General features: G+C 50.5%; 1 protein-coding gene across 1 annotated transcript in view; it reads right to left on the bottom strand.

The window, feature by feature from the left end:
- The window catches only part of LOC138288434 (proto-oncogene Mas-like), a 53,520-nt gene extending 47,768 nt beyond the window's left edge, over positions 1 to 5,752 (bottom strand). Inside the window, exon 1 of the mRNA XM_069229983.1 lies at positions 5,658 to 5,752. The gene's annotated coding sequence lies outside the window, so the exon portion shown is untranslated. The remainder of the gene's footprint in view (positions 1 to 5,657) is intronic.
- Between the last annotated feature and the right edge of the window lie 14,383 nt (positions 5,753 to 20,135).

Consider the following 20,135-nt stretch of genomic DNA (forward strand, 5'->3'; position numbering starts at 1 on the left):
GGGTCAGCTCTGAGAGCAGAGCCCCCCAGGAATGACATTGGTGAGACCATTTCTGGGCTGAGGGGAATCCAGACTCTGTCAGAAGGGCAGAGGTCAGGAGACCTGCTCCAGCCAGACTCATGTGTGGCCCTTGGGGAAGGTGTTTCCCTGGTGGGGGGTAGGTGTGCCCCCCAGGAAGTCCTGGTGCGCCAGGCAATGATTCAACTGCAGGGTGGTGACTCTGGGTTGGATGATCAGGTTCAGGGGGTAAACTCTGACCTGATGGGGAGTAGGTGTGCTCCCAAGGAAGTCCTGGTGCGCAAGGCAATGGTTCAACCACAGGGTGGTGACTCTGGGTTGGATGATCAGGTTCAGGGGGTAAACTCTGACCTGATGGGGAATAGGTGTGCTCCCAAGGAAGTCCTGGTTCGCTGGGCAATGGTCCAGTCTAAGGGAGTTGTCCCTGGATTAGATAGACAGGTTCAGGGGGTAAACTCCGACCTGGTTGGGGAGGCGGTTAGTGTGCTCACCCCCGTGTGAAACTTCTGGTGGCTTCTCCCGAGGTGGGGAGACGCAGGACTCTGGAAGTGGGGTTCAGGGAGGGGGAAGCCCATCCCGGAACCCGGTGCAACCAAAGGGTGTCATCTCTAGGTTGGGTGGTCAGTCGCCAGGTAGTGATCCAGGGCTGGCAAGAGAGTTGTGCAGGGCTGCTGTACCCAGCACCCTGGCAAGTGTGGATTCTGGTGATACCCCTCCTAGGAGAGGAGGGCGGGATCCTAGAAGGAGGGGTAGATGGAGGAGAGCATCGCCTCTAGCCCCTGTAGAACCTATCGGTGCGGACCCTAGGTTGGTGGATCAGTGGCAGGGTAGAGCCCCTGAACTGATTGGAAGTGGAGTGGAGACAGGTTGCTTTGCACCTGGGGCTACCGCCCCCCACTCGTTATGGTTTCAGAGACCAGAGGCTCCTAGATGGCCTGGGGCCTGGTTCTGGCCATTGGCAGCTAGAGAACCCCTGTGGGTTGGTCTAGGCTGCCTGGGAAGCATTGACAGAGAGATCCAAGTGGAGTCAGGAAGGTGTAGAACTGGAACATGCCCCTGCTGTTGTGGGCCTGGGTCCTTGTTCGATCGCCCCAATCAGGGAAGTACATCAAGGTATTGATTGTTCTCCCCTGGCTTTTGGCTGGTAGGGGGATGTGTTGGACTTTTGGCCAGGTCATCCCCAGTCTTTTTGCCTCCTTCTCCTGGTTTTTCTGATCTCTCGCTGTTGGCTCTAGGGCTCTGAGCACTTTATCACTGCTGACCAGTGCTAAAGTGCAGGTGCTCTCCCATCTAAAGTTGGTATGATTGGCTTATACCTAATTGGCATATTTAATTTACCTATAAGTCCCTTGTACAGTGGTATCTCTATACCCAGGGCCTGTAAATTAAATACTACTAGTGGGCCTGCAGCACTGCTTGCGCCACCCACTGAAGTAGACTTTCAAACCTGTCTCAGGCCTGCTAGCGCAGGACCTGTGTGCGCAGTTTTCTGCCACAGGGACCTGGCATCTAAATTTACTTGCCAGGCCCAGAACTCTCCTTTTACTACATGTAAGTCACCCCTAAGGTACGCCGTAGCTAGCCCTATGGGCAGGGTGCCATGTATGTAGAAAGGCAGGACATGTGCCATATTGCATGGCCTGTCCTAGTAGTGACAAACAGCCTAACTTGGTCTCTCTCTGCTATGAGTGCTGCCTTCTCATAGGATTGCAATAGAAATGCCCTGCCTTATGTGTAAGGGGTATTGTCTGATTTATGAGGGTTAGCGTAGGCGTGTTTGGTATGGTTGTGATGGTGATAATAAATGCTGCTTACTGGTGTGGGTGTATTTTTTATTACTGTCACAGAAATGCCACTTCTATAAAGTGCGCATTTATCTGTGCTTATGACTCTGGTGTTTTGCAGCTTGACTCCAATCCACGTCTGGGCAGAGTGACAGTTGGGGCTTTGTGCATACTTTTCAGACAGCCTGTACACAGGGAGGGTGGAGGTGTCACAGAGGTGCATCTGCATACTGAATAGTCTTCCTGAGCTGAGAGAAGGGAGAGGCGGGGCACACCTGCATTTGTAAAGACTGTGCCCTGGCCTCACACAATAGGGTTGTTAACCCCCCACTGAAGTTTGGAGCCCGTGCTGAAAGGAGAGAGGGGGCACTCCCAGAACCAGTTGTAACTGGCTGGAACCTCCTCTCCTTACCATTGTAAAACACTGTAAGAACTGACTATAAGTACAGGGGAATTTTCCCCACAATTTGGAGACTCTCGGAATCATCTGGGAACTGGACACCAAAGGCTGAAAGGACTCACCAGGAACCGCCATGGACTGCTGCTGCTGTGCTGACCTGTGACCTGCCTGGTCACTGTGAAGGACTTGCCACTTGCTGCCTTTCCCTTGTGCTGGCCTGTAGCTGGGCCTTCCACCTGAGGACCTTGTCTTAAGATTCTGCTCCCCATGGGCAGGGTGCTGTGGCCCCTGACCCCTGCATCCATTTCTTCACAAGGGGTGCTTCTCCGTAGTTGCGGCTGCCATAGCGCTGATTGCAGCGTGCTTATGGAGCCTTGGGAGCTTGTAGGCTCCTTGCTGCATTGTGCCCCTTTAGATAAGATCACCGCAGCAGCCCGGGAAGCTGGAAGAACACTCGCGCACCGCATCGGGTGCAGACAAGTGTCTGCTCGGGCCCCAGGAGGGGTCTGATCTTCTTGTGGCTTCACGGCAGGACCAGGGGAAGGCGCTGGGAGTGCCCCCTTCCCCCTGGCCTCTGTGTTAGGAGCAGGACGCTCCTTTTCTGCTATTAGGTAAAACGGGCATTATTGTGCCCCCCCCGGTGGAAGGGCCAGTGGAGGCCCGGGGGGGGGCCCCAGAGATCACAGGTCCCGGGAGGGGCCTGTCATTAAACCGGAGGGGGTGCGTGGTGCCCCCCTCCTGCCCTAAGTTGTTTTTGCTGGCTTTGGCCCCCCTCGTGAGGGCCGGTTGAGGCCCTGGGGGGCCCCCAGTAATCACGGTCCCCGGGGGGGCCTGTCTCTTAAAGAGAGGAGCTGCAAGTCGCCCTCCTCTGACCCCAGAGTATAAGGGAGGCCCCCGTTTTGCGCATAGGAGCACCGGGGGCCCCATTGTTTGCCTTCTAGGCCCTGGAGGTGCCTTCATCCAACTAGGTACTGTTTAAAGGACCAATATAGTTGCAATCCAATGTTCTTTCTACAGACTTTTGTTTGATTCATATATTACCTACCTGCGTTTGATGTTTTTACATATGTGTATGCAAATGTTCCTTTTATGGACATGCTTGCTAATATGTTTTTCTAACTTGCCACATGTTTTCTAATGTTCCTACTATGGGCATTTTATGATATTCTTATGACAAGTGCTGTGATGTAATAACGTGTTTTCCTGACTACTGCTTATGTTGCAGAATACTGAGTAACCTGTGTGTTATGTGTGACTACTGCTAGGTTGCAGAGTAACTAATGTGTAATGTTCTGACAAGTGCTAAGGTAGCAGGATAGTACTGATATGTGATGTTTGGTCTGATAATTGCCTTGTGTACAATACAGTATATTTTCATATAATCTGGTGTTGTGTTTCCTTTGTGGTGGGGATATTACATCACGTGTGTTGTGCACACGCTTTACACATTGCCTCCAGGTTAAGCCTGACTGCTCGTGCCAAGCTACCAAGGGGGTGAGCAGGGGTTATCTTGGAACGTGTAACTCCCTTGCCCTGACTAGAGTGGGTAAGTTCTGCCTGGCTGAGATGCATACCCTAGCCAACCAGAAACCCCATTTCTAACAATAAGCAACAGTGGCCAGTGGCGTAATGAAATTTGAGCCCTCCCACCACCTGCAAATAACAGGGAGCCCTCTCCTCCCGGCCACCACCTCCCACATTTTCTGAAGCGACCCCCTTGGAGGTCGGGCCGACCCCCCGCACCGCTGGGGCTGCGGGGGCTTATGTTACACCCAGAGGCGGCTGAGCCTCGGCCACCCCGCCAGCAGCAGCAGCAAAACTTTTACAACAAAACCATAATAAACATTATGGCTTTGTTGTAAAAGGGGTGGGGTCATGGGGCATGACAGGGACCTAGGGGGATAGCACAGCACTCCCCTCAATGCACATATATGTTTGGCCGGCCACCTTGGGCCGCCAAACACACATACGCACTAGGCTCTTTCCAACCCAGCACTGTATTGTCGGTTGGAGACAGCAGGCAGAGACTTCCACTCTGCCTCGGAGCGCCCAGGCAGGGTGCTCAGGCCAATCCTACCCCTGCTTTCATGCTGCCAAAAGAATGGAAGCAGCATTAGGATTGGCCACAGGGCAGGCTGGGAGCCTGTGCCTGCAAGTACTGGCAGCCAGAGGAGCGGATCGGAACGGTGCGGCAAGAAAGGTACTTTTTTTTAATTATACTTTTTTTGCTGTTTCCACCCTCCCCGCCACGTCCGGTGCCGCCCGCCCCTTTTCCCTTCCGCGAGCCATGACTGGTTACGCCACTGAACATGAATAAAATAAATGCATAAATAAATAACCATTTAATGTAATTCCAATAGAACAACAGACATGTTTCTTTAGCAGGCAAGTGTACTTAGAACAGTTGTACTACTTTTTTTGCTGTTTCCACCCTCCCCGCCACGTCCGGTGCCGCCCGCCCCTTTTCCCTTCTGCGAGCCATGACTGGTTACGCTACTGAACATGAATAAAATAAATGCATAAATAAATAACCATTTAATGTAATTCCAATAGAACAACAGACATGTTTCTTTAGAAGGCAAGTATACTTAGAACAGTTGTACTATTGATGCATATCACATGAAAATATGACTCCTAAAGGTGAAAAGAAAAACTACAGTTCATTTTGAATTACTGTAACCTGGAAGAGTAGTTTAAACTCAAAAGTAGAACTGAAATTAAAAAAAAAAGGTATAGAATGTAAATAAAAAAGCATTTGAAAATGATGGAACCACCAACCCTAGAACTGTGCATATGTGCAGACGACATGCAGTCACTAAGAGTTAAGAGGGTCTGTGCTGTTTTATTTTATGAGGATGGTGAATAAGATAAGGATGCTTTTAATCCAGATATAAAAATTGGATTGCATCAGTGCCTAAAACAAGGAAAAAAGCAACATATAAAATATCATTAATTAGGTCTCTTTCCTATCTGCTATGTCGACAAAACACTATTCTTAGATTTTGCTGCCACAAACATTTTTAAGCATTGAGTGTTTAGCTCCTCTTTATGTGTTCTAAAGTCACAGCAAAAATCAACAATAATGTGCAAAATACAAACATTGTTAAATCTGACAAAGAGCAGTGGCGTAATGGACCATGTTAAACCACACAACAACTTGGTGCACAAAAACAGAGAAAGTTAAGTTAGTTACATCACCGGGGCAGTGTGTGTAACGTATAAGTACGAGTTACAGCTGCTTGCTGGCATTTATGGACAATCCCAACGCAAAGCAAGATCCAGTTATTTTTGTCAAAATAATTTCCACATTACGGTGTCTCGACCGCTTTACAGCGGTTAAACACAGGCCAGACAAAAAACACAAACCAAAATAAAGCAAGATAGAGCAGTTGAACGGAAACAGAATTTAATAGAGAAAAAAAAGCAATAACACGGCGTAGATAAGTGCAGGTTACCTGCTGGCGAGGGCGTTGTGTGATGCTGCTTTTTTTCTCCCACTGTAAGGAACCACCTCAGAATCCTAACAGGCTCTTGGAAAGAAGGATTTCATTTCCTCCCCACCCTGATACTAGGCCTGAAGCCACAGAAGTTAAATGCATGTGTGATTAGGTTCCAAGAACGTCCAATCAGAAGAAAGACCTGTCTCCACAGAGAGCGCACGTGGCTACTTGTTCAATGCGACTAACAATACCTGGGTGTGACAATAACAGGACACCGAAGGCTGTGGGTAGACGTCCTCGCGCTCTGCGGCGCACCCTTCTGAGCGAGCCTTTTCGAAGGGGCTGATGGGAGAGAAGCCCTCGGCTGGGGGTGGGGGAGTTGGGATGTGAGTGGAGGGCATCAGTGCTCCCGCCTTTTGCGAGAGCTGGTAGCTCCAAGATGCCTTTCAGAGGACAAGACCACTCAATATTCCACAGTAGAAAGACCAACAGCACTTTGCAGTCCTCACCCACAGGAAAACAGACTGCCCCACTTTCTGACTGGTCTCGCAATTCAGATGTGGTACTCTTGTATCTGGAATTACCAATACTGTGGGTTTAAATCACTGGGCAAGTCTGAGATGCAGGAACCCTGTAGTACTCCGTGTGGGGCATGAAGATGACCTAAGAACCGCAGCCGGTATTGGCACACCACAGTCCCAGAATAGTCCATCACTTTTCAGTCCTTTCTTGTCCGGAAGTTTCACAGAACATGTGATTTTATTTATAATCATGCACCAGGGTCCAGATTATTAATATTTGTTCCACAGTTCCCTATACACATTTTAAATTGGATGGTGAAGCCACCCTATGGGCGGAGTTGCTCATTCTTATTGTGAGTGCTCGACATGGTAGACATCAGGGTAATATTTAAGAGCTGTGTGTATGTCCGATCCTCTCCACCTTTTTCTGGGGCTGCTTTCCCTGGCAGCAGGAGACCCTCCTATACTGAAAGCAGTAGCCAGTCGGGATCCTAATCCAATGGACTCAGATAGACGGACCCTGCACAAACCAGATGATTTAACTGCTCTTCTCACCTCATATAAAGTCTTTCTCGAGGGTGTTAAACTTTTTGAATGATACAAGGTGTTCACAAAATAAGGGAATTTTCTATTGTCATCGGTATTTTCACTCGCGTTTAGCTGGTGAAACATCCACGAAGGGGGGAAATACGAATAGGATATTGTAAGGACTGATTTATTGGTTAACGGTAAAGGTATTCCATCGCCATGGTGACAGAGTATCCTTACTGCCAACATATTGGTCAGCCCACTCAATTTAGACGTGGGTGCATCATAGGTGTGGCTACCGTGGTTACTCCTCCGTCCCCACCATAGCCAAACCTCTCTGACAGCCTGATGAAGTAATGCAATATTACTGCCCACCCAGTCAGGATGGGCAGACATATAGCCATCTATTACTGTGGACAGTAAAATGCAAATAATGTCCCTCCCTCGCCATGGGAGATACTTCCGATGTCACGGGGCGCATCACTTGTTTTGTTATCAAAATGAAAGTCCAGTTCCAGTGTTTTCTTTCTGAAAATGAAAAAGAACATCTTCACTGCACTGAACAGTGAAATGCATCAGCAGGAACCACCATGATCACAGTTCCTGTTGGTTCCTGTCAATACATTATAAATACCTACCTGCTTGATGGTCATTTATAAATTTCGTGGGCGGTCCCTTCGCAATGGGACAGAGTAATTTACCCCATCTCCCTGGTGAAACGACAGGCTGTCCTCCAAATTATAAATTAGTCCTCTGATTCAGGACACATGGGGAACTACACTAAACTTTAATGGAGTCCATTTTATGGTGTTATTCTTTTAAGGGTTGACTGTATTGTATTCATTAACATTTCTTCTCCGGAGTACAAGAAAACACTGGTCAGAAAAAGCAATGAAGCAGTAGAAATTGTTTGTTATTACTCTACAACAAGGGCCCGTTGAAAAAAAAAAACACCCATGCGACTAAAGCCAACATGTATGCATATTGCCTGAAATCCGATCGAAATTCAAGATTTTCAAAACATGAATACACACTCATAATGAAATTACAGAAAAATCATTACACTGACACATTGCTTCATTATGTGGCGTGAAATTGATCCAATAGAGAAGGAAGTGGACATTTCATTAAAAATCTGATTATGCCCACAGACATTGTTGTATGCCATTTCCACCCTGGATACAGTTGCATGTTTTCTCCTGTCAAAGATAAGACTTGTGGCCAGATGTACTATGCCACATTGGAACCAGGGATGTGCAAATTGCACACCAACTAGTTACAAATAGAGATGCAAATAGCCATGTGACTCAGATAATAATGGGTCCCCTTTCAGATTATTCTCTCACGGGGGTCACAAAATAATTACCTAATGAATTTTAATTTTAATTAGGTAGGTTGCAAATTGTGATCTCTAAGATGGACCTCACATGCAAAAAATGACTGCAAATTCTAGTGTTATCTCCATGTGCGTAATTATAAGTAACTTGCCAAAAAGTCCTACTACAGGAGAACAGGAACAACAAATTTAGCAAGCACAAGAGCCTCTCACTGCTGCTGTTTGGGTTCTATTACTATTTTCGTAGCACAAAATGCATAGTTGCGTCAAGTTTGAATATGAGGGTGCATTTTGGTCTAAGAAAATAACACTAAATGCTGGATTGCGCTCCTCACGTAATTCTGCATACTCTTGTGTAATTTAGCTGTACTTTGACATAACTATGATACAGAAAATTATACAAGCTATGCCCACTCCTAGATATTGCAAGTCACTGAGCAGTTCCATAATCATATAGAGAAATTAAGTTAAAGAAGTTAAAGGCCGAGTTCCTTTGTAAGATCATGGATCTATGGGGTGACTTGCAATGTCCTTTTAATTTATGTCAACGAGTACAACGCATTGTCACACCAATGCTCTTCATGCAAACAGCTTAAATCTTCTGAAGCGTATGTACTAAAAACTCACAGAATGCAGCACAGCAACACAAGATCCTGTGCTGCATTGGGTGAGAGGGAGAGAGGAGGACAGTGCCATAAATTATAAAATATGCCACTGTTCTACTGTCTCTCAAGAACCAGCGCACAATCACGCTACCTAGCAACACACACACGTAGGTGCACCATAATGCAAAAGTGTCTGCTTCATGTCTAGCATAGGTTTCAAATACAAAATACTACGCCCAGAGAAACTATAAAAGTTTTCCCACTTTGTATGTATACTGTATAATGCAGCATGCATGCAAAGGCAAAAAACGTTTTGAGAAATATTTCTACTTTTTAATGCTGCCTTATAGAGGCATTATTTTACGTCGCAAAGTGATGTCTACCGTTGTTTGTAGGAGTCCAAAAACATGGGTGTTTGCATAAGAACATCCATGCTCTACCCAGGGAACACACCCTTGATTCCAATTACTTTACTGCAAATATTACAATGATGTCATGGAAGATGTTATGAGTGATGTAATATCTGGGGTAATTAGCAGTGCATGGAGAGGAAGTGAGTTATAGTTACCGTAGGGCATGAGTTATAGTAACTTGATATAATTCTAACTGTAACAGCTGAATTTCTATGGTGTTATGCATGTAAATTCAGAATTGAACTATAATGTCCCTGTAACCTTTGGGATTTTCAGTGAATTTTGAAGATTTTTTTCTTGCAAATTCCTTTCTATCGGCTGTGAGGGCGGGGGTTGTCCAAGAGCAAGAATTTAGGATAATCTGTACTTTATAGAAGCAGAGATTCAATTGGGACACCTGCTTTGTTTATATTTGTAATAGCTTGCTGCTGTGATTTAATTTCTGTGAAAAAAGCATTGGTGCTAGAATGCATCCTGAGCTGCTTATTTATCCAAGGAGAGTCCAGAGTTTTGCGCAAAAAGTCTACCCAGCTGTAGTACTTTCTACTGCCTAACTAATAAGTTCTACCTCATTGGGTAGATGTATTGTGCATCTCCTACACTACAGCTGCTAAACGAACTATGAGATAATGTCTCCAGTGGCCTTGTGTGTCTACAATTTTGCCAATGTGATCGTTTTTGAGTGTCTTCCTTCAGAAATCTGCGATAACATGAATCCTGGGGTGGAGAAGACAACACAACTACAAAGACTTGACTCTTCACCAAACAAGTTTACACTATCTTAATTCAATGTAGGAAATGCTTCTTTGTTCAGCAGAGATGTGGTCATATTCGTCTCTATCAAGAATACATCTCTGAAATTGGCTGGGAAAACCTTGTCTAAAGGCTTTTTAGTAAGCTATCCATCATCCAGAGAAAAGGCCAGAAAAAGTTACATACGACTAACTTTTATGTGCTGGGCCAAACGGGTGAGGCTTCTAGGTAATTTTATTTACTGGTAGTGGTTAAAAGCGAGAAAAACAAAGTCATATTGTCTTTGGGACTTTGGGGGAAGCCTCAAGGCCCCCACAGTGCCTGCCTGCTCTCCGCTTTTAGCAGGAGCTTGCTTTGCTTCTGCATGCAGGGCACAGCTAAAAATGCTAGTTCCAGCATGCAGTAGCAATCCTTTCATCAGTTCTCCTGCTCCCACCAGCTGGAGGCAGACTGACAGTTTGCTCCCGCTTGGTGGAAGCTGTCAAAGATTCCACCAAGTGAAGGCAAACTGCTATCTTCTGAGGTTAGGCACCTCAGGAGATACGGAGCTAGTCCTGGGTGGGTAGCAGTATCCAGGGTCATTAGGGCACCAGAAGTGGGGTCTTTTACTTTGCATGGGTTGATTCTGGAGAGGTGGTGGTCCCTGGGCTATATTCAGGGACAGGAGGGGGGTCTGCAAAGCCCCTCTTCAATTTTTCTTTAATGCCATGAGGAGGTGGTGGTCCCCGGGTTTCCAAGGAGCCTGTGAAGAGAAGCCCACTTGGTCCCACTCCATTATACCAGAAACAAATCACGGGAGGTGGTAGTCCCTGTCCCCTAAATGAGCCCGAGGAAGGGGGGATGCGTGCACTCCTTCCCCCCTTTTTCTTTGAGCTGCATGGCCACTGGACCTGGCCCACCCAGGGGCTGACAATAAAAGACCATGGGAATCGACTCTTATTTTTTTTATTTTTCACCAGATTCGTCAATCTGCCTCAGTTTCTGTCAAAAAAAGAAAAAGAAAATGTTTTTTGCACCAGAGTGTTGGCAGCCAATCAGATTTAAGCACAGGGACTGTCAGATCCATGGAGGATGAGCATCTCTAGATATACAAATGTGGTTTTCAGGTAATATCTGTACTGAACAGATTTACACCAAATCAGAACAAGCATTTCCAATGCAATGGGTCTCGTGTTTGCTCGAGTTAGAGCTATCTTCTTGCAACATAAATTTAAAATGAAAAGTTAAACAGCTGACATAAGAAAGCCGGTTCAAAGCGCCACGGCTGCCATAAGCATAAGTACAAAGGAGAAACACAAAAGGAAAAAGAAGTTCCCTCGCAGTCAAACGTATCGGCAAATGTGCAATTATCCGAATAACAGGGTTGATGGCCAAGGCGGTAACAAAACTGCCCCAAGGAGGGACAAACATAACGCATTTACCAATGATAACAAAGGATTTTTGAAAGGCGAGCCCATGAATGAGTGATATTGATGGGCGTGGTTAAAAGCCCACAGATAAATAATAACAGGCCGGATCGCATGTGCGCTCAACCTAAAAAGGGCTCTTTCTGGACCAAAAGCACCCTTTCTGCTGAATTTAGCGAAATTCTGTCCAGCGGGTAGAGGGTAGTCATGTTCAAAATTCCTTTGGGTAATTGCGTAGGGAAAATGTGCTTTGGGACCCTCCCTTGTTGTCAGCTCTTGCTCGACAAATCACCCTGAAACTTTTAAGACAGCACCAGAAGTGAGTGGCAAACTAGTTTGGAAAATTTCCTGAAGATTTGGCAAACGGCGTCAAAGCTACTGGCAAAACAAAAAAAGTTTTTCCTATGGATATTAATAACAGCACTATACATGGTGAGGTAATGAGTTATAGTTACTTTAGGGCACGAGTAATAGTTATTTGAGATGACCATAACTATTGTAATTTCAACATTTTTCTTAGTTTAAACCATTATGTTTTATCTGCCATTTTCACCTAACTATAACATCCCTTTACCTTTGTTTTTTAGCAAATTTCCAAGTTTTTTGTAATGTTTAAATGTATATGTATGATATAGATTTAGATGTATAACATTGCACAAATATTTTTAAGTCAACTTATTCTATTTATTTAACATTATTTCTCTGTCTCCAATATTTTCTGAGAGCCTGTTACAATACCTCTAAGTGGCCATGTGTGATCCCTGACTTAGTCCAAGGCTCAACCGAAGCATATTTACTCCAATACTGTGACCATTTGGCTAAAATACAGTTAGAAGTGTGGTCTGTAAATAACACTATTCTTACTGTAGTCTTGGCTTGTGTTTTATATATTCTTCATTACATTTCCCTAACGTCCTTCCCATTTAAGTATTAGATGCTTTCCACTTTCCCTCCCAGTGCTCCCCCAGTCTCTCCACACATTACATGGTTCAATGTGCATTGCCATTACAGGGAGGACCTCGGTACATCAGACCTCAATCCCCACAGTTTAGGCCCAGCAGACTCTGCTTGCCTGGTGGCTCCATGAATGGGGTCTGACAGGCCTCTTTAGACAGAGACATTGGCGGGCAGTGTGAGATTCAATGAGGCGAGTGCCATAATAAACTTTGAGGTGGAAGTTCATAGTAGACCATTTCACTAGATATTATTACTGAAAATGCCAACTGTGATAAATCATTTCTGACAACATATTTGGTCATAGACCCATACATAATAAGACATTGTACAGAAAAACTTTCACGTTATTATTTTATTTTTTATGCATTGGACTGAAGAGGTGCTATATACGAAATGAAACTTAAATGCATGTGGATAAACTGCATCTCTACCACTTTGACTATGACTGTATCCACCTAATCATGGTCTCCAGTAAGTCAAAGAATGGAAATGAAAATGCCATTGTCATCACCAGATAGGACAAAGAGCTCATTGTTATTGGGCTCTAATTTGGAGAAATCTGCTGCTTAACCAATGTATCAATTATTTTAAAGAGAAGGAAGCAAGGCAGCCACCCATTAGTGAAGCACACCTTAGAAGAATCAGCCATAATCCATCTGCCAGCCTTAATCTCCACAATTGTTGTATGTAGTTCAGAAGAAAAAACAAAGCATTACATACAAATAATTTGGTCTCCAGCCCATGAAGAGTGGTCTCATAGCCACCCAGAGAGAGGACTATCAAGACAACCAGACCTCTATCTGTGGTTTTTCTCACCCTGGAGGTAGGAGAAGGATCATGGCTGTCTCCCACATTTCCCCAGACCTCCAAGGTGTTCAAAGTCTCATATTCATCACAGGAAAAATACTAAAACTTGGCAGGGCCTGAACATTTTGGAATGCTGCTATCAAATGTTTTGTATGATCAATGTATTAATTTAAATAACATATATTTATTTGCAACTGTGACTGATTTTTCTGCATTCTCCCACAATTCATCCATAGTATACTGGTGTTTCTATACCACAATTGTTCTCTATCTGGTCAGTAAAATCATTGCGTAGCAATGCATTATTTGAATGTTTTAGCCAATAAGGGTTGATGAAGTCCATGGCTTGAAGTGACGACCCTCCTAGCAAAACTGAAAATTTTCAGTTCAGCAACCAACAAGGTCTGCAACAGCCAAACTATTGTCAGCGATCACTTCCTCCAACTACTGATTGTAGGAAAATTTTGTTTTATGCATAACCACCCCCATTGTTTTGGAAAGATACTGTAGTTTTTTTTAACTCTGTGCACTTGGACCCTGCTCATCAAGTCATAGTGTAGGTGCTCTGTCCCCTAAAACTTTGTCAAATACGCTAAAACCTCTGTTTGGCACATTTAATGTACTTATAAGTCCCTAGTATGTGGTGCCGTCTCTACTCTGGGTGTGCAAGGTAAAGTTCATAAGTGGATTGCAGCACATATTGTGCCATAGCAGAAGTGACCATGTAAATGTGACTTTAGAACCACCACACCAGCCTTTTTAAACTGCCATTTGGACCTGGTAAAATCACCCTTTCATCAAGCCTAAACTGTCCTTATTAATACTTATAAGACACTTAGGAAGCTGGTCTGGTGTGTGGTGGGTACCTAAGGTACTTACACCTTGTACCTGGTCCAGGTATCCCCTATTAGTGCAGTGTAGGAGGGGCTAGAAGCAAGGCTCTCTAGAGGTAGCTGTGGATGAGCAGCCAAGGCTTATCTAGGAGCCCTGCAAAGCTCATGCAATACCACTGTAGTCACACAGCACTTACATACATGAAAGAATACACTCGGGCCCTCATTCTGACCCTGGCGGTCGGTGATAAAGCGGCGGCCAAGCCGCCAACAGGCCGGCGGTCTAAAATATGCAATTCTGACCCTGGCGGGAACCGCCAACACAGCCCGCCAACTTAACACTCCGACCGCCACAGCGGTACAAACAAACAGCGCGGCGGTTCCCGCCAACAGCCCGGCGGCAGACAAAGTACCGCCCACCCTATTACGACCCACCAATCTGCCACCTTTTCCGGGGCGGGAGCACCGCCGATAAGAACACGGTGGAAACAGACTACGAACGGGAAAACGCTCACCTCTACGCACTCCACGCGAGATTCCGGCAGTATGGAGCCAGAGTTGCAGGTCATCCCCGCACTCCTATTCCTGCTCATATACCAGGAGCACGCCCGGCGGCGCAGAAGACATCGGTGAGTACGGCACCTACGACACAGGGGAGGGAAAAGATTACCGGCACACACCCACCCACCCACACCCACTACAACACACACATCAATGCATTCCCACAGATCACTGTCACAACCCACAAACCACCCCCCTCCGAAATAATGCAAAGACCAAAAGAAGAGATCATAAACGGGCAGATATATTGAAATATGTACACCAGTAATCCCAATAAATAAATAAACTATGTACAAAATATATACAGCTACTAAATGTAGTCCAACCACTGTCCGTGGATCACAGGGGTCCTGTGCAAAGGGGCAAGGCCCAGTCCCACGACAAGAACTCCACGGAGAGAACACTGCAGGGGCATCAGAAAGAAAATAGGACAGGCACCTCAGGGGGAAGGGAAGGGGGGGCACCTCAGCCACTTGAGTACACGACGCCAGATCCACGAGGGGACTCCATGACCACTGGCCCATCCTGGGGAGAGCAAAGCCACAGTCCAAACAGTCCATACAGTGGGTGGCCTGCCCACTGGGCCATCCTGGGGAGAGCAAAGCCACAGTCCATACAGTCCATACAGTGGGTGGCCTGCCCACTGGGCCATCCTGGGGAGAGCAAAGCCACAGTCCATACAGTCCATACAGTGGGTGGCCTGCCCACTGGGCCATCCTGGGGAGAGCAAAGCCACAGTCCATACAGTCCATACAGTGGGTGGCCTGCCCACTGGGCCATCCTGGGGAGAGCAAAGCCACAGTCCATACAGTCCATACAGTGGGTGGCCTGCCCACTGGGCCATCCTGGGGAGAGCAAAGCCACAGTCCATACAGTCCATACAGTGGGTGGCCTGCCCACTGGGCCATCCTGGGGAGAGCAAAGCCACAGTCCAAACAGTCCATACAGTGGGTGGCCTGCCCACTGGGCCATCCTGGGGAGAGCAAAGCCACAGTCCATACAGTCCATACAGTGGGTGGCCTGCCCACTGGGCCATCCTGGGGAGAGCAAAGCCACAGTCCATACAGTGGGTGGCCTGCCCACTGGGCCATCCTGGGGAGAGCAAAGCCACAGTCCATACAGTCCATACAGTGGGTGGCCTGCCCACTGGGCCATCCTGGGGAGAGCAAAGCCACAGTCCATACAGTCCATACAGTGGGTGGCCTGCCCACTGGGCCATCCTGGGGAGAGCAAAGCCACAGTCCATACAGTCCATACAGTGGGTGGCCTGCCCACTGGGCCATCCTGGGGAGAGCAAAGCCACAGTCCATACAGTCCATACAGTGGGTGGCCTGCCCACTGGGCCATCCTGGGGAGAGCAAAGCCACAGTCCAAACAGTCCATACAGTGGGTGGCCTGCCCACTGGGCCATCCTGGGGAGAGCAAAGCCACAGTCCATACAGTCCATACAGTGGGTGGCCTGCCCACTGGGCCATCCTGGGGAGAGCAAAGCCACAGTCCATACAGTCCATAACAGACCCCACTGCCACTGGAGGAGGCAAGTTGGCCAGAGGACATCCTGCAGCCCTGCCCGAGATAGATCCTGCCCTGCCACGTCTGCCAAAGGGCCAGCGGTTCTTGCCCTGAAGGGCCCAGTTCAGCGGTTCTTGAGACGGCGGGGCCCAGTTCAGCGGTTCTTGAGACGGCGGGGCCCAGTTCAGCGGTTCTTGCCCTGAAGGGCCCAGTTCAGCGGTTCTTGAGACGGCGGGGCCCAGTTCAGCGGTTCTTGAGACGGCGGGGCCCAGGTCAGCGCTCCTTGCCTTGAAGGGCCCAGTTCAGCGCTCCTTGCCTTGAAGGGCCCAGTTCAGCGCTCCTTGCCTTGAAGGGCCCAGTTCAGCGGTTCTTGAGACGGCGGGGCCCAGTTCAGCGGTTCTTGAGACGGCGGGGCCCAGTTCAGCGGTTCTTGAGACGGCGGGGCCCAGTTCAGCGCTCCTTGCCCTGAAGGGCCCAGTCCAGCGGTTCTTGAGACGGCGGGGCCCAGTTCAGCGGTTCTTGAGACGGCGGGGCCCAGGTCAGCGCTCCTTGCCTTGAAGGGCCCAGTTCAGCGCTCCTTGCCTTGAAGGGCCCAGTTCAGCGGTTCTTGAGACGGCGGGCCCAGTTCAGCGGTTCTTGAGACGGCGGGGCCCAGTTCAGCGGTTCTTGAGACGGCGGGGCCCAGTTCAGCGGTTCTTGAGACGGCGGGGCCCAGTTCAGCGCTCCTTGCCCTGAAGGGCCCAGTTCAGCGGTTCTTGAGACGGCGGGGCCCAGTTCAGCGGTTCTTGAGACGGCGGGGCCCAGGTCAGCGCTCCTTGCCTTGAAGGGCCCAGTTCAGCGCTCCTTGCCTTGAAGGGCCCAGTTCAGCGGTTCTTGAGACGGCGGGGCCCAGTTCAGCGCTTCTTGAGACGGCGGGGCCCAGTTCAGCGGTTCTTGAGACGGCGGGGCCCAGTTCAGCGGTTCTTGAGACGGCGGGGCCCAGTTCAGCGGTTCTTGAGACGGTGGGGCCCAGGTCAGCGCTACTTGCCTTGAAGGGCCCAGTTCAGCGGTTCTTGAGATGGCGGGGCCCAGTTCAGCGGTTCTTGAGATGGCGGGGCCCAGTTCAGCGGTTCTTGAGACGGCGGGGCCCAGTTCAGCGGTTCTTGAGACGGCGGGGCCCAGGTCAGCGCTCCTTGCCTTGAAGGGCCCAGTTCAGCGCTCCTTGCCTTGAAGGGCCCAGTTCAGCGGTTCTTGAGACGGCGGGGCCCAGTTCAGCGGTTCTTGAGACGGCGGGGCCCAGTTCAGCGGTTCTTGAGACGGCGGGGCCCAGTTCAGCGGTTCTTGAGACGGCGGGGCCCAGTTCAGCGGTTCTTGAGACGGCGGCCGGTCTATGGCCAACTGCTAATTGCCTGGTGGTGCCCTCCTGGGCAGCGGGGATGGTGCTCCTTCAATGCCCACCTGGGCTGTGGGTGGTGGGGCCCTCCTGGCCAGCTGGGCTGGGTCCTCCCTGTGCAGCGGCTATGGGGGTGGTGGGCTCTCCCGGGGCAGCTGTGCCGGTTCCTCCCGGGGCAGCGGCTATGGGGGTTGTGGGCTCCTCCTGGGCAGCAGGCCTGCTGCCTGACCTCTCCGACTTGCTGCCCTTGCCCTCCTTAGTCGTCGGCCTGTGGCCCTTTCCTCCCTTTGGAGCTGTGGCTGGTGACTGTCTCTGGGTGGTGTCCGGGGGGGATGTAGAAGGCGGGCTCCTGCGGGGCCCCTTCCGCCTTCTGCTCCTCTTCCCAGGGGGTGGGCTGCCTGTCCCCTTGCTGCTGGGCGAAGATCCAGACATGCGGGCTGGCGGGCTCCAATACCCCTGCACCCTTGTCAAGGGGGCTGCAGGGCTGGTGGTGGCTGAGGTGCTCTTCTTACCCCGACGAGAAGGAGGGGGGGGCTCAGGGTCAGGAAAGAAGTTAGTAGTGGCGAGGAAGAGCTTCTTGGGACAATGGAGAGTGGTAGGTACAGTGGGAATGGGAGTGGAGGGAGAGGATGTGGTTGTAGGTGAGTCACGTTTGCTGTCTTTGGGTGCAGGTGCAGGAGGGATAGGCTGTCGTGAGGTGGATGGCTGTTGGGTGGGTGGGTGGCTGCGTTTGTGTGGTGTGGAAGAGGGGGTGACAGACACAGTGGGAGAGGACACAGGGGACGTGTAAATGGCAGTGGGGTGGTGACTGCACGTGTGCGGACTGGAGTGGAGGGTGTGCTGGTGATGGAAACATTGGCTGATGGTGAGGTGAATGGAGGTGTGAGTGTAGACGTCACAGGGAGGGAGGAGGGAGACGAGGAGGTGGGGGTCACAGAGGTGGTAGTGACTGTTGGCATGTCTGCATCGGAATGTTGCGTGTGTGAATGTCTGCGTGATCTGTGGTGCTTATGTTTGGATGAGCTTCTCTTGGGTGTTGAGGTGTGTGCAGGCTGGTCTGATGGTGTGGGTGGGACAGGCAGAGGAACAGGAGACTGGGAGGAGGGAGTTAGTAGAGGCAGGCAGGAGACAGGGACAATGGCTGCCGTCAGTGCTGAGGCCAGAGCCTGGAACGATCGCTGATGGGCAGCCTGACCCGAATGAATGCCCTCCAGGTACGCATTGCTGCGATGAACCTCCCTCTCCACCCCCTGGATGGCATTCAAAAGGGTAGTCTGCCCAACAATGAGCGTTCGGAGGAGGTCAATGACCTCCTCACTGAGGGCAGCGGGGGTAACAGGGGCAGGGCCTGAGGTGCCTGGGGCGAAGGAGATGCCCGGCTTCCTGGCAGAGCGGGCACGGGGCGAACGCTGAGGGGCTGCTGGGAGGGCGGAGATGGTGCGCTGGGTGGCGGCTGTACCTGTAATGGCGGGGGGCACGGATGGTGCCACCCCCGCAAGGGAGCCCCCTTCCGAGGACGTGTCCGTGTCGCTGCAGGGTCCAGTCGTCCCCGTCGTGGAGCTCCCCTCGCCCTCCGTCTCACTGGTCCAGTCTGACTCTGTGGCATGGCCCTCCTGGGCCATGTGAGATGCAGCTCCCTCCTGCCCCGATGCCACTTCTCCTCCGCCTGATGATGCTGATGCACACAAGCACAGAAAGACAAACAAAAAGGGGGGGGGGAGAGAGAAATAAAGGGATATTGAGTACATGGATCTCCGGTACAGTTAGCGGACATGACAGACACAGATGCCCCCTGCACTAACTTGCGCACTTGGGGTACGCTACGCATTCCGTGGAACATGCCCTACACGCCTAGAGTTGACAACTGCACCCATGGATGACACGACCCAGGGATGGCTGTACTGACAAACTACTGAGGGTGGTGGCTGGGGACACAGGGGCTTACGGGGGTGCCCAGCCTACAGATATCGCCCTGGCCTAGGGGGACCCCCAGCCCTCCTCCCCCACCCAGACACCTCCACTGCGCGACAACAGAGTAGATAATGCTTGTACTCACCCCCTTGTGTCTGCTGTGCTGCCCTCACGCGCCCATCCAATTCAGGGTAGGCCACCGCCAGGATCCGGAACATCAGGGGGCTCAGTTGACGGCAGGCACCCCGCCTACGTTGGGAGGCCATCCCCAGCAGAGACTCGGCGGTCTTCTTGGTCCCGCGGCGGATGTCCTCCCACCTCTTGCGGCAGTGGGTGCCCCGTCGATGGTGGACCCCCAGGGCCCGGACTTCCTTGGCGATGGCACGCCAAATCCCGATCTTCTCATGGGCGCGGACCTATGTGACACGTACAGGGAGGGAGAAATACCACGTTCAAGTTTCTCAGCATTTTCCTTTCCAGTGGCCCAACGCCCCCCATCCCCGCCAGGCCCCCCGCCAGGCCCCCCGCCAGCCCCAACATGCCCCCCATCCCCGCCATGCCCCCCGCCATGCCCAACATGCCCCCCATCCCCGCCAGGCCCCCCGCCATGCCCAACATGCCCCCCATCCCCGCCAGGCCCCCCGCCATGCCCAACATGCCCCCCATCCCCGCCAGGCCCCCCGCCATGCCCAACATGCCCCCCATCCCCGCCAGGCCCCCCGCCAGGCCCCCCGCCAGCCCCAACATGCCCCCCATCCCCGCCATGCCCCCCGCCATGCCCAACATGCCCCCCATCCCCGCCAGGCCCCCCGCCATGCCCCCCGCCATGCCCAACATGCCCCCCATCCCCGCCAGGCCCCCGCCATGCCCAACATGCCCCCCATCCCCGCCAGGCCCCCCGCCATGCCCCCCGCCATGCCCAACATGCCCCCCATCCCCGCCAGGCCCCCCACCATGCCCCCCCGCCATGCCCAACAT

This window comes from Pleurodeles waltl, chromosome 4_1 (genome assembly GCF_031143425.1).
Source record: "Pleurodeles waltl isolate 20211129_DDA chromosome 4_1, aPleWal1.hap1.20221129, whole genome shotgun sequence".
Classification (NCBI taxonomy): Eukaryota; Metazoa; Chordata; class Amphibia; order Caudata; family Salamandridae; genus Pleurodeles; species Pleurodeles waltl.